The sequence below is a fragment of the Sus scrofa genome, chromosome 2 (genome assembly GCF_054392235.1).
Source record: "Sus scrofa isolate SSC_HxYL_T2T_F1_AM1 chromosome 2, Sscrofa_HxYL_maternal_Yorkshire_Landrace_v2.0, whole genome shotgun sequence".
Classification (NCBI taxonomy): Eukaryota; Metazoa; Chordata; class Mammalia; order Artiodactyla; family Suidae; genus Sus; species Sus scrofa.
The window spans coordinates 114,464,858-114,480,600 of NC_139384.1; the positions used below are offsets into that span (position 1 = coordinate 114,464,858).

Sequence of the window (15,743 nt, forward strand, 5' to 3'; positions counted from 1 at the left end):
TATATTAAAATATTACCATTTCAAATATAATCAATATAAAAACAATTAATGAGATATTTTGTATTTTTTTTCCTGGTCTTGGAAATCCAGTTTGAATTTTACATTTAGGGCACGTTTCATGTCAGACTAGCCCATTTCCAGTGCTTAATAACTACATATAAGTCTTGGCTACTGTATTTGACAGCACAGAGCCTAGCTGATCTCTTTGACCTCAAATATTTACTTTTTCCAGTGGAATCTACATCCCACCATTATTTTTCAGCATTATTTTTCAGCATTATTTTTCAGACCAATTATTTTTCAGCATTATTTTTGTCACAAACATGAAGAAAAGACTCTATGATTACTTTCATTTGAGTTCATTGGAAATACCTGATCTCTGTGTGGCTTGATTCAAGGACATCCATAAATTCTTTTCACATATCCAACATTATTTTCTGCCTACCTTACATTATTTCAACTTATTCAACATTATTTTCACCAGTTACATTGGTGTTTTCACTGTTTCATGAACATGGATGCCTTATTCCTACTCTTATGCCTTAACTCACACAATTCCTGTTATTTGACTGGTTTTTCTCTCTTCTTAGTTCTCTATTCTCATATCATATTCTTCTTTCTTTATGAGGCCTTTCCTGACTAGGACAACTAGAGAGAAAATGCTATAGCTAGGATGTGAGTATATTAGTGAATTGTATAATTAATAATATAACCAAAGGATAGTTTGTTGTACTTTCTTAATAAAATAAGGAAAAGCTGATAGGATGATCTTCATTATGTACTGATTACTAATCATCATAATTATCATTGTGTTTAAAATTATTTTAACTCTGATTGCTATTTACTAGTAATAAATACTGTGCTACATGAATATTGTACATTATCCCATTTACTTCTCACAAAAATATGGAGACGTTTCTGTCACCCTTTTGTAGGTAAAACATTTGAGGTTCAGAAACATTAAATTGTCTAGAAAGAAATGAAGACAGGACTTGACACTTAACTTTTTGACACTTGCTTTTACTACAAAGTAACAGTACCTTATCCAAGAAAGTATATTTCCTCTTGAAGATTAATAGGACCTTTGAAATATAAGGATTAATGTTAGCTCCCTTTCCATTAGTAAGCTAGACACCAACCTAGATACTTTAGTTATGATATTGCACACTTATTGTGATACTTTATCTCAACTAAGATCTTACTTTTCCTGAGTTTGCTGCAAGGAAGCACGGTACTTCCAAAAACTGTCCTTTTTAAAAAAACAACAACAAAAAAATCAAACTTGTACAATATTAATACATTTAGTAAGCAATTTAGAAATCTAATAAGTACACATTTAATAATTCAGTATGTTAGTAACAGAAAATTAAAAAAACTCAGCATGAAAATATGTGACTTTATGTTTTTCTGTCTCTCCATGACTAAAATAAACCTGAGTTAACTATAAATTACAACTTATGCTGATAACTTCTTTCAGTAAGATTGTTTTAGCCTGAGTATCCCATTTGTGAAATACATGGAGAAGAAAAGCAATAAATCTATGTTATAGTAAGACAAGTGATTGAATGTCATGTGGTACCTGAATAAAAACTCACGTAAATAAAACGTAAAAAATTTAGTATTGTTCTAAATACTAAATCATATCTGCCATTTATGTCATATGGATTTGTAAGATCTTCTTACTCTTACACAGATTGTAGTCTCCAAATTGATACACAGAAAATTCCTTTATTCCTTACTTTACAAGTGGAAATGTATCATTAAATTTTAGCAACTTCCCACTTACTTTTCACAAATGTGTTCATTAAAAAAGAATATGTGGTTCCAGAACACATTTTCTGAACACCTTTTCCTGTTGTTAGGTCATTCATCTAAAATGTTTGTTGAATTTAAGTCTCTTGATACTCATTCTTCACTGAGCTGAAATAGCTTTATCCTTTCTTCTCAGGTGTCAAACATTTGATCCTTTTATCCTTTGTTTCAGGGTATTCTGTACAAAACAGAGTGCAGGAGAGCAACTTGCTTTCTTCTGAAAAGTGGAATTCTCATCAGTTCTAAATAGACTGGCATAATGACCTTATTTTTAGACAGAGTACTCCTAATTGCTAACAGCGAAATGTTGTTTTTCATATTTCATTTATTAGCACAATAGCCTGATTTTTGTTTGGATACTGACCAAGAATCTTCACTTATCTTATTCCACATTATTCTTAATTTTCAGGTGAAAATTAATTTTTATAGTATTATTATAATTTTCCTTCATTAAGAGGGCATTTACATGTTTGAAAATAGTTTGTCCCAAATTAATGAGTTTCTGCCACCTTACATCATCTTTGGCTTTAATTAGGACTGCATTGAAATGGTAAATTCAAGAGAAGTTTGAGAACTTTTATTCTTCATATTATTTTAATTTCCTCCAATTTCTACATCCTTTAAGAGATGCTGGCTATGTCTACATTAATGGCAATGAAATAAATTTGTCAGATCAGTCGAGTATGTGGCATAAACTATGTGTACAAAGTGGGTTAACTATAGGAATACTAGGTTAGTTTTCTAATTTATTTTCTTCACATTTTAAATTTAACTGGAAAATCCCATGCAGAGATTTTTAGGAATATAGATACCTATATTATGAATTGCTTGAGACTTCCTTATATGTTTTGTACGGCTAGTCTTAATGGAGCAAATTCTTTAGCAAAGTCTCCTAAACTTCTGTCTCTAAAACATGTTGAATTCTTTTTATTTAATTTTTAACTCAAGACAGTCACTTAATTTAAGCCATCTCAAGTATATAGTTTTAACCTAACAGTAGATTTATCACTACTGTTTTGTTGTTGTTTTGGGAAATATGCAGAAAGGAACTTAAAAGCTGAGTTTTATCTAAAGCAAAACAAAGCCTTGCTTGATGATCCTGAAATGTATTATCTTTTTAATTGAATTACTTGGAAAAGGTTCTTTTGTGCTTACTAGCCTAACCTCTGACGTTTATGTTATGCCCTTAATGGAATCTCTCCACCTATTTTATGAAAATAAATGTTTACTTGGCTAGAAAAGCCCAGCTTTTGAAATTCAGATTTTGAAATTTGAAGTAATAAAGTGTTGAAAGATACCAGGGCCTACAAAGTAAACTGCAAATAAACTGTCAGGTATTCTTTGTGTACAATAATTAGAATTTGGCATGCTTTATATTTCATAAGAGTTTCTAGTGGAAAACAAAAGTGAGTTATGTATCTTTTAAATCTTTCATTTAGCTCAAGTGTTTTTAGTGTTAGTGGCAAAAGTGGCTAATGAGTTGATTTACTATTGTAAATACATATGTTGATATTACTAGGTAGGTTTTAGAAGAAAAGCCTCATTTTATCTAAAGCATAATAACTTATCAAATATTATATACTTGTTTTTTCTCAATTATCTTTTGACAACTTGAAGAAACATTTCAGAAACAACACTTTATCACCTTTTTCTCTGACATATTCAATGTTTTACAACTCAAATAGTCAAATCTGTTCTTGTTAGTCTGGCTTTCAGTAGTCATCCCAGACTGGCCATAGTTTATTAATTTAACTTTTGCCACTGCTCAGTTAAATGAGTCTTCTGTTCTTTGCAAAAGAGAAGTGAAAAAAGAAATAAGTACATAATTTGGAAAAACAAAGCACACTAAGTTTAAGTGTCTAATTTTGATGTAGTATTCTCATTTTTTTTTTTTTTTTGTCTTTTTTGTTGTTGTTGTTGTTGCTATTTCTTGGGCCGCTCCCTCCGCATATGGAGGTTCCCAGGCTAGGGGTTGAATCGGAGCCGTAGCCACCAGCCTACGCCAGAGCCACAGCAACGCGGGATCCGAGCCGCGTCTGCAACCTACACCACAGCTCAGGGCAACGCCGGATCGTTAACCCACTGAGCAAGGGCAGGGACCGAACCCGCAACCTCATGGTTCCTAGTCGGATTCGTTAACCACTGCACTACGACGGGAACTCCCTAGTATTCTCATGTTAATAACTTACTGATCTTCTTCCGCTGAGGATTGAAAAAGTTTCAGTATTATAGAAAATGGTAAAGAAAAAAGTTCTTGTCAAGAGATGGCATCTTTTTTTCTTGTAGGTCTAATAAAACTATGTCTTGCAGGGAGTAGGTAAATTTGTAGATAAAAAATGAGAAAAAAAGTGAAAAGAATCTAAATTAGTATTTTCTTGCTATTCTGTGGAGTTTTAGAATTTCTAAAATATTCTGTATGAATTATCATGTTTAATCTCTGAAAATAAGCCTTTCTTTTAGATGCTGTGAACTGAATTGTGTCCCACTGCCTCACATTCATATGTTGGAGCCCTAATCCTCACTGTGACGGAAATAGGGCTTTTAGCAGGTAATTAAGATGAGATGAAGTCATCAGGATGGGGTCCTAATCCATTAGGATCGATGGCTTTATAAGAAGAGAGAGACAGAGAGATCGCTTTTTCTACATGCACACACTGAGCTCCCACCATAAAATGGCCCTGTAGGAACAATCATTAGGGTCTTAGAGCTTCAAGACCTGTGAGAAATAATTTTCTGTTGTTTAATTCATGCAGAATTACTCATTAGGCAAATATCAAGTGTGTGCCTTTCATATGTACTTAGTGAAGTGTGCTGGTTCAGAGATCATAAGATCTGCTCGGGTTGCTATAACAATATACGTAACTTTTGTCTATATAACTCCAAGATGCCTAATTCTGATTTTCATAACTCCTGTCCTTATTGGGTTTTCCACAAAACTCACTACCTCCAATATACCTTATATTCCTGAATAGAGTTTTTTAAGAGAGGTCACGAATTTAGGGCCTGGTGGCCAGATCCTACCCACAGATATATTTTGTTTGGACTACATAGTGTCTTAATATTTTAGAATTAATTGTGTGCCAGATGGATGGAGCTGTAGCTATCACTGTTTTGAGATGGAGTGTATTGTCTTCATTCATCCACAGGTCTCCCATCAGCAGTCTACTTGGCCTGCAGACACTGAGACTGATTTTTGTTTTCTTATATTTCACCAGCTTCCCTTATTTGCGAAACCATCCTGGATTCTGTTAGCAATTGATTTTGTTACCCTGATATATCTCTGATGCAACTATTAGAAACATGGCTTTTAAAATTATTTTTCTGGGAGTTCCCATTGTGGCTTAGCAGAAACGAATTTGACCAATATCCATGAGGATGTGGGATCAATCCCTGGTCTCACTCAGTGGGTTAAGGATCTGGCGTGGCAGTGAGCTATAGTGTAGGTCACAGATGTGGCTAAGATCCTGCCTTGCTGTGGCTGTGGTGTAGGCCGGCAGCTACAGCTCTGATTTGACCCCTAGCCTGTGGACCTCCATATGGTGTGGGTGTGGCCCTGAAAAGCAGAATATATATATATATATTTTTTTCTTATTTCAAACTTAATGATGTTCTTTATAAAACATAAAGTGGAAAATATAAAAATTACTTGTAAATTACTTATAATCCTATCTAACTTATTTTGGCATCCAAGGCTTACATGTGTAATATAATCAGAGAATATAAAATATTGTTTCTACCAGCTAATCTCCTGTAGTGCAAATAATAGAAAACTTGATTCAAACAATGAAGAAAATTTAATGACTTGTTCACCACAAAGTCCAGAAGTAAGGTTGAGTTTCTCATGAACCTCAATCCAGTTTGCTCATCTATCAAAAGAAAAGAGATAGTAACTGTATTAATTTCCTGTGTCTGCCATAGCATATTACCACAAGTTTGGCACCTTAAAGCAACAACAGATGCTTATTCTCTCACAATTCTGGAAAACAGAAGTCTGAAATCAGTACCACGGTGTGGACGTCTAGGCGTTAGGTGCTCTCGAAAAGACACCATTCCTTGCTCTTCTAGCTTCTAGTGCCTGTTGGCATATTTTGGCTTGTGGCCAGTCTCTGCCTGTCTTCACATTACCTTTTCTTCTGTGTGTGTCAAATCTCTCTCTTCTTCTCTTTTATAAGGACACTTGCAATTTCATGTGGGCCCACCTGGATAATACAGGATAATTTTCTGATCTGGGGACCCTTAATTTAATCACATTTGCAAAGGCCCTTTATCCTTTTAAGTAGTGTTTATAGGTTCCATGGATTAGGACCTGATATCTTTGGGTGCCATTATTCAGTTCACTATAATAACTTACTCGTTATTATGAAGATTAATGAATTAATACATATAAATGTTTAGAAATGTTTCATTAAATATTGAGTACAGCTATTGTTATTATAATTCTTTTTTGGCCGTAGAACTATTGCATGGCTTACTATCCACAGTATAGATAGATTCATACTTACTTGAGCAGCAGGACCCTTCAGAGGCCCAGCTGGCATAGATACAACAAGAGTGAGCAAAAGTTTACCTTTCTTAGTAACATATATGTAAGTCTGTTGTCAAGTCACTCTCTTTAACTTATGAAGTTAAAGTCACTCTCTTTAACTTATGAAGTTCTCTGCAGAACTTGTCACTTCATACGTTATTGCTCAGTTTTTCATCATTAAACATATATGAATATTGATACTGGGTGTTATGGGGGAAGTCCTGACATTTACCTGTGCTTATATTTAAATTGATTTTATATTTATTCAGTTGATTTAAGATTTATTTTATAAATACTGTTCATTTATATAGCTCCTAAACTTTGATGGATTAATTGATTACATGGGATACATTGTTTATTTAGTTTTCTGGAGTTATACATCATTTAGTCATGTCTGCAGTATTTGAGTAATGAAATAAATAATTTTGAGGATTTATGATGCAATGCTAAGCTTTCTCCACTTGGTGGCTACAGTGATTAAAGTTTTGATCAATTTTATTTTGAGAAGTTTTAATTTAAGGTTTAACTATCAGAACTATGTTATATTCCTTTACTACCTATTTATATTAATAATTTTTCTAACATATTGTTGCTATTATTGTTAGTAGGCTAAAGCACATTCATGGAACCACATTTTATGGAACTTTTTTGAATTTTGGCTTTTAATATTACAATAATTTTTTTCCATGTAGTTTGACTGTTGAATCAAATTAAGTTACTGAAAGTTGCTAATTAATAACTTTGATTTTGAATAATTCATGAATTTTTAAATTTAATTTTGTGGGAAAAAAATTCTGTGTAATATTTTAACTTGGGAAGTATATGAAAACATTACTTGAGTGCCATAGAACTTGTAGTATTATCTCTTTGCTTGCTTCTTTTTAATAAGTCCATATTTACTTCAGAGTCAAAAATAATTCTATAGAATAAACTCTGAAGGAAAAGCATTATGTGAATCTGATGGAAAGGCAATTCTTTTCTAACTATAGCTTTAAAAAGGGATATTAAACACTCTGTCTTAAACCTTTCCCCATACATTATCATTGTGTGTATCATTATCAGTAAATGGCATTTTTCTGCTCTTACAGCTAATCCTAAACTCCTAATTTACCCCCCCTTCCCCTTGGTAACCGTAAGTTTGTTTTCTATGTCTATTAGTCTGTTTCTGTTTTGTAAATAAGTTTATTTGTGTCATATTTTGGATTACACATGTAAGTGATAACATATATTCGTCTTTGTCTGACTTGCTTCACTTAGTATGATAATCTCCTTTTTCATCTATGTTGCTGTTAATGGCATTATTTCATTCTTTTTTTGGTAGAGTGATATTCCATTGTATATATACAACCTCAGTCATATATTAAGTATGCGCAAGTATGCATACATTAACTGTGTATGCATGAGTTTATTTCTCATCTTTTTTTTCTTTTTGTCTTTTTAGGGCTGCACCTGCAGCATTTGGAGGTTCCTAGGCTAGGGGTCAAATTGGAACTGTAGCTGCCAGCCTACACCACAGCTACAACAATGTAGGATCTGAGCCTCATCTGCAACCTACACCACAGCTATGCCAGATCCTTAACCCACTGAGCGAGGCCAGATCCTTAACCTAGTGAGCGAGGCCAGGGATTGAACCTGCATCCTCATAGGTACTAGTTGGGTTCCTAACCCATTGAGCTACCACAGGAACTCCTCCTCCATTTACCTAAGGGTTACATTTTTCAATAATATATCAATTTTCTCCATGGAGTTCTCACAAACTTTTTTGTTTGGTTTATTGCCAGATATGTGATAGTTTTTGTTACCATAATGAATCAGATTTTTTTCCCCAATTACCAGTGTTATTTCTGTTTTTTGAGTAGAATATTAACTTCAGAAAGGCAAATATCTTTGCCTCTTGTGCTCAGCTCTGTAACCCAGACCTAGAATAGAACCTGATACATAGTGCACTCTCAAAAGAGTGTGTTGAATAAACTAATATTACACTTTGCAATGCACTGTTTCTGCTTCATAATGGTTCTAATGACTTTTGCATCAACTTGAATTAACCTGCCTTGTAGTTGTAACATTTTATCCACTGATTCTCGAGTTTTATGTGGAAAAATGAAAACATCTGAAGAAAATGAGCTTATTTAATTATTTATTTACTATTATTTATTAAAATTTAGGTATTTATTGACTATTTATGATAGAGTTAATCATATAGCTATATATATTTATACATAATTATAACTTATTCATATATATATGATCACTTTCAGAATGAGATGATAATTCTTCAAGTGCTATGAAAATTGCCTTAAATTATACTATATTTTGTTCAAACAAAATTAAATTTTCGTACTAAAATTACTAAATAAAATGAACTTTGGAGAGGGATAACATTTTGGAACATTAACTCTGTCCTTTGTATACTATAAACATTTTGATTTTATAGCAAATCCAGCTTATAATTTCTATCTTTGAAAGCTTTTATCAAGTTATTTTTATCCTACTTTCTGGCTATTCATACAAAGTTTTTAAAGTAGCTATTTCTGTTTTTTGGTTTCTTTTAATCTTATTTATTCCTTTTGTTTTATGGTGCCTCTGATACCTGGATCTAGGTACTCCACTTTGGCCCTACACCTCCAGTTGAATTGGACCACTGAGAGTCAGTCTCTACTTTTTTTCTCTCCCAGGCCTTTAAAACAAAGCAAGAACTGGAGTTTCCATCATGGCTCAGTGGTTAATGAACCCGACTAGTAACCACGAGGTTGCGGGTTTGATCCCTGCCCTGACTCAGTGGGTTAAGGATCCAGCATTGCCATGAGCTGTGGTGTAGGTCACAGACACAGCTTGGATCCTGCCTTGCTTTGGCTGTGGTATAGATCAGGCAGCTGTAGCTCTGATTCAACCCCTAGCCTGGGAACCTCCATGTGCTGCAGGTGCAGCCCTAAAAAGACAAAAGAAACAAAACAAAACACAGAACAAGACCTGAACGATGCCCCAGTAGCTGTGGACTAGAGGCTTTTGTTGATCCTCAGAAAAAGCTGTTTCAACAATTTTACAATTTCTTGTGGCCTTCACCGTCATATATCTAAAGAATATGTTTGTATCCCTATTTATTGATATTTTAGACTATATTATTATCTGATCCCCTAATGGAAGATGAGGATTTAACTCACACAAAATTCCCCACAATTTAATTCTGTCACAAATTTTAGTTCATTTGGTATTCAGGAATCATATTACTACAATAGGCAATTATTGTTCAGAGCTCAGGCTAATAGAAATAGATTACATTTTCCTTCTTATACAGATTTCAGCTTATCCTGGAAGCAATAGTAGCCGTATTTTTTGGGGGGGAATTTCTAGATATCTATTACTAACACTCTTGTAAATGTTTAAAAAAAATAAAAAACCCTAAAATTTTCCTCAAAAGGTCAAAACCCTGGAAATTTATCATGCTTTTTCCTTTGCTTTCTGGCAGTGTCCATCATCTTGCTTTATAGGCTCTTGGTTATTTTCCTGGCTTGCTGCATAGTTGTCTTTCATCATCTTCCTAGGAAATCCCTTTGTCTCCTTGGATTGTAAACCTCCTCTCCCCAGAATCCTACGCCTTCCTTTTTCATGGTGGGTTTTCCTGATTCAGTGGAGACTCTGTAAAGGAAAGGGTGTCTGTCTCTCTCTGTAGATATCTCAGAGGAAATGAAAATTGAGTTCAAGATTTGTGGTTACCAAGGGGGAGAGGGGAAGAAGTAGGATGGAAAGGAAGTTTAGGGTTGGTAGATGCAAACTATTACATTTAGAATGGATAAGTGATGAGGTCCTACTTTACAGCACAGGGAACTATATCCAGTCTCTTGGGATGGAACATGATGGAAGATAGTATGAGAAAGAGAGTGTGTATATGTATGTATGACTGGGTCACTATGCTGTAAAGCAGAAATTGACAATGTAAATCAACTGTACTCTAATGAAAATAAAATCAAATTAAAAAGAAAGAAAATTGAGTTCAGTTTGAAGAATATGTAGAAATATTCCAGAAAAGACTCTTCCGTACAGAGAAATAGCATATATAATGACTCATAAGCATTAAAGAATTTTTAAGTGGATCAGTGAGAATCTCAATAGGTTTATTAGGTGTGTGGATTTGAGGAGGTAGAAGTTGATACCATAGTATGTAGCCAAATGTTGAAGGGCAATATGTGACATGCTAAAGATATTGAAACTTTGTCTCAAAGATCATAGTGATATTAAAGATTTTTTTGAGAGGAGAGACATAATTATATAACAAATAGTTTCTAATGTAGGTAAATCTGGGAGCGCTAATGAGGCGTGAACCAGAAAGGAGCCAGTGGGGCCAGGAACAACAGTTAGGGGACCCTTGAATTAGTCCGGTTGAGAGATGACGAAGCAGTTGTAATAACTATGGAGTCAAGAAGCTGAGTCAAGAAGCTCAGTCAGATTTGAGAGAAATTTTAGAGAATTGTAAAGACATTCCAGTCCGTGAGAGGCTTGAGAGGAAAGATGTCTTTGAGGAGGACTGCCATTAACAATAAGAGATTTTATGAAAAGGAGTAGACTAAAGGTGAGAAAAGAAGAACGTTAGTTTATTATCCATGTAGTAAGGTTTGAAGACCACGGCAAGACAGTGAGATGGAACTGCCTGGCACAAAAGTGAAATACAAAAATATTATTATTATCAATATGATATTGGCTCCACAGTATTATGAGATTATTCCAATTGGGAAAGTTGTCAGCATCACCTGGAGAATATTTTCAAAATATCCCTCCTTTTCCTCTTCTGGAGATTCTGATGTTATTTACTCAATAGTGAAATTCAAGTATAAGGTATTTTATTCTTATGTTTAGTTTTTAACTTTCAGTAAGAGATAATTTTGGAAGTATTTTTTTTGTGTAATGACCTTACATTATCTTTGTATATTTGTTTTTGTCTTGCAGTAGACAAAGCAGCAGTGGTTCCAGGAAAGGGATATGCTCTTCAAATTCAAAGTTTCTGTTTTTCAGGCCATATTCATCACTCTTTAATTTAAGTGATAGTTTACCTACATGAAAGGGATTTGACCTGATTAAAGCTATTCAAGATATTTTTGAAGAAATAAACTTGATGCTTTTCATTTATCTAAACCTAAAATCTTTGATTTTAAATTTCTCTCAGTTATTTGCTAATGTATTCTTGCAGTTATATATACTTACATTGTCATACTCTGAGGACTGCTAAGCTTTGGTATGTCTCACTGACATAGGCAAATGCTACCCTTATTTATTTGTAGAAAATAGCAACCTAGATTTCAAATGAATTTTCCAAGTGGGTAAAAGGCAGAGTTTGGAATAAAACTTTAAATTTTAACATCTACCTTTTCGTCTGAAAAACACCTTTGTAAGCAAATAGCATTTCCCCTCAAACACCTAAAATCTGTCTGTGTTTTCCTTAGGTAGCACACAGATAGTAAACTGAATGAAAGCAATCTTTTTCACTGGTTGTGTTTTTTTAGGGTGGTGTCTTGTTTGAGAAGTAGTTTTCAGGATTAATTATTTAACCATGTCACCTTTTTCTGGAAGCATTTATGTAAAAGTGTCCACAATACAAAAATGTGATCTTAGTGACAGTAAGAATTAAAACTTGATTTGGTGGCAGAGGGAAATGAGCCAAGGGCGTTCTCATACAGAGTTTTGTAAAGCTGTTTTGATTCTACTGCTCATGTCACAAGACAGATCAGAGCTAAACACTTTGATTCCTTAAGTAAGGTTAGTGTCTAAACTATATTAGGACCTTCTCCTTGACTGGTTTAACAGCTTTTATGTTTAAATAGGATTATTCCTTCTAAAAAGAATATATTTACTGATCATTTGTAAAATGCAATTATGTTATTCCCCCAGTTCATTCATTAATTTAACAAGTATTTACTGAGCAGTTACTTTGTACCAGGCAAGTCATTGTTTTGTTAGAATGACATAAAAGTACCCATTGCTTTGGTGACTTAGGAGGATCAAACTACTGGTTTCAAGATCTCTGTAAGAGTTTACTTCTTTGAGATTAAGGCCATGATGAAATTGCTGAATACATAATAATTATTTATTTATTTTTAGTTTATGGGTTGAATAAACTGGGGCATGTAAAATCAAATACATGTATATGTTATATCTGTATATATGTATATTTGAACTCAATATATATATATATTATATATGTGTGTGTATATATATCACTTAATATCTGGAAACTGGCTTTAGTAAAAGCTTGTAATTATTAAGTAGTAAATTTGCCAGATTATTTCTAGCTTAAGTCTACCTCATAATATGTACATATTGTTTTATTCTAATTTTATTATCTGTCCCTATCCTCACCTTCCCCTTAACAGGAAAACACTATAAAGACAGTGTTTCAGCATGGAAAAGTCATTTATCTGAGCAGTCTTGCTTGTAGTGCTTTTATCAAGAGTATTTGCTTTGCAAATTTTCCTTTGCTAGAAATTTATTATAACATTATGAATGATATTAACAATTGTTGTTTATTAAATACTTAATATGTTCTGATCACCATGTAAAACTTTGCATATATCATCCCAAACAAATAGGTAAATAAACGAAAGCCTAAGGTGGCTCCTTTCTTTTCCAGTATACTCATCTAGGGACCCTTATTTTCTGTTGGCAATCCAGTCATTGGCTATTATTTAAGTTTATATTTCAAGAACTCCTTAAATTTTTTTCCTTTTGCTTTATGTTAGGTGAGAAGTTAAAAAAAAAGTCTCTTAATACTGTTCTTTATTATTCTTTAGATGGCAACTGCATGTGAGTCCTGAGAGAATCTTCAAATGTGTAAATGAATTTAGTGTTTTCCTCCTCAACCCTGTGATAGTGGGCCAGATAGCGATAGTCTCTGTGTTTTCACTTAGTAGTGCAGCGGCTGCTCTGCTGGTGTGCCTTCCCTTTCTCACCCTTACTCTTTTGAGAGGTCTGGCTAGTTTCAAGGGCACTGTTATTAGATTCAGCATTGCGTCTAGGCTTGGGAATTCTTTGTTCACTCCTGGTTTGAAAAGGGATATTTGAATGGCTCTTTCTCTCCCATTTATATGAAAAAAGAAACGGGGCTAAAGTTTTATGGAAACTTCAATCTGCTGTTTGAATGAATTTCATGATAAATGCATGTAACCAAGAACAGTATTGACAGTGCCTTCTAGTTTGGGGGCCTAATAAAATTTTAATCCTTCTTAGGATTAAAATTGCCATATCAATAAATCTTGCAAGATGCCTAAACAAGGAGTCAATATTTATTAAATATCCCCAAGAATGAGGTTTAGTCTTCTGTATGTTCACTATAAAGCCTAATATGCTGATGTTACTTGCTCACTATAAATGTCATTTATTAAATATTCTTAAATAGGCATAACAGATTTATACAGGGATATTAATAATTTTTAAATTGTAACTGGAATCCGTTTCAGTTCATCACAGAATTATATATTCTTCAAAAACTTACTATCATTTTGAAAGAGAAGAAGAAGGAATGGCTGAAGTAAGCATAGCAAAATGTCAATAACTACTGAATATGAGTGGTGAGTATATGGGAGTTCATAAAACTTCTCTCCCTTTTATGTGTGTTTGAAATTTTTAGGAAGTATTTTCTAAAAGTAAGACTGAGGAAAGGAGTTCCTGTCGTGGCTCAGCTATAACAGACCCAACTAGTGTCTATGAGCATGCAGGTCCAATCCCTGGCCTCATTGGGTTGAGGATGTGGGGTTGCCGTGAGTGAGCTGTGGTGTAAGTCACAGACATGGCTTGAATCTTACATTGCTTGGCTGTGGTGTAGGCTGGCAGATACTGCTCTGATTGGACCCCTAGTCTGGGAACTTCCATATGTCATAGGTGTGACCCTAAAAAGACCAAAAAAAAAAAAAAAAGACTTATAGGAAACAAAAAGATAGATTGCAGTTTTATTATAACCTATTGTGTTTGTTTAATATATGGGTATGGTTACATTTATGTTTTTTTTTGCGTGTAACTAAATTCCATTTTAAATTAAACTTGAAATAGAATCAAATAATTAACTTTTACAGTCTTTTGCTATGGAATGTTAAGAATGAGGAGGGAAAGTTGTAAAATTATTAGAATCATCAGGCTTTCTTTTCCTCACATTTTTGTTGGGCATTTTTTTCTTTAGAGCCTGTAAACCATTGTTGTACACATAATTAATTCACAGACAGTTATTGAGAGCCTATTTTATGAAAAACAATTTTCTTGCAAAACAAAATTTGAATATGACACCATTTTTGAGGAGGAGCCTGTGATAAAGTAACACAGAGGAAGGAAAAACTAATTCCTGTTGGGTTATCCTTCTTAGGAAAGGAAACAGGGCAGTTGAGTTTGGCCAGGAAAGATGGATAGGTTCTCCAAAGTCTTTTTGTTTGCTTTTAATTTTAATTTAATTTAATTTTATTTTTTAATCACATCTGTAGTTGTATAATGATCCTCACAATCCAAAGTCTTAAATGGGCCAGGGTGTATAGTGTTACAGATAAAAACAGCCTGGCACTATATGCAAATGAATGTGCAAAAATGTGTTTGGGAAATAATATATATGGCCTGATTAGAGTTGAGATATTTAGTGAGAAGAATATGGCTATAAACTAAGTTGGGGTTTCCAGGGGATTTGTATGCCTCGATATGAAATTTAAGCTTATCTTGAAGATACTGAGGAACATTGACGTTGGTTTGAACACAGAAATAATATTTTCTTTGTCCATTATTGTTGCCTTGACAATACCATAGACCGGGTGGCTTATAAACAACAGAAATTTATTTCTCACGATTCCACAGAGTGGAAGTCCAAGTTAGGAAGGCAGCAGATTTGGTGTCTGGTGAGAACCCACTTCCTGGTTAATAGATGACCATCTATTTGCTGTGTCCTCATAAAAGGGCAAGGGACCTTTCTGGGCCTCTGTTGTAAGGGCGCTGATCTCATTCATGAGAGTCATGAGATGGATCTTCCTGAAGGCCTCACCTCCAGATACCATCACATGGAAGGACAGGCTGTAACATTTGAATTTGGGGATGCATAATCAGTCAATAGCAGGTATGTTGAATACAAGGCATTCTAGAACTTAACTAAGCCTGAGTGGTAAAGTGCATTAGAAAGGAGAGGGATTTCAGGAAGAGTGTTGAGGAGTTATTATGTATCTCAACTGAGAAGTACCAGGTGTGTGTGCTTTAAGAACAAATGGAGGTGATGAAAGAAGACAAATGAATAACACTACTTTTGTAGAATTTTTTCTTGGGGGGGTTAATGATTGGAATCAGATGTTATTTATAAAGAACCAGCTCATTTAAAAATAATCCTTTATTTCTTGGGTGGAATAATTTCTACTTAGCTTGATGGTTGAAAAATATATAAAACCCATCCAGTATC

The 15,743-nt window shown here is 33.9% G+C and overlaps 1 protein-coding gene across 7 annotated transcripts in view; it reads left to right on the plus strand.

Annotated features, from left to right (window-relative positions):
- Positions 1-15,743, plus strand: part of LOC106509506 (uncharacterized) — a 1,068,352-nt gene that overhangs the window by 72,831 nt on the left and 979,778 nt on the right. For 2 of the 7 annotated variants that reach the window (XR_014838415.1, XM_085014118.1), the window contains exon 3: positions 13,783-13,893. The exons of the other annotated variants lie outside the window; for them this stretch is intronic. The gene's annotated coding sequence lies outside the window, so the exon portion shown is untranslated. Of the gene's footprint in view, positions 1-13,782; positions 13,894-15,743 lie in introns of those variants that run through there. 7 annotated transcript variants of the gene reach the window in all.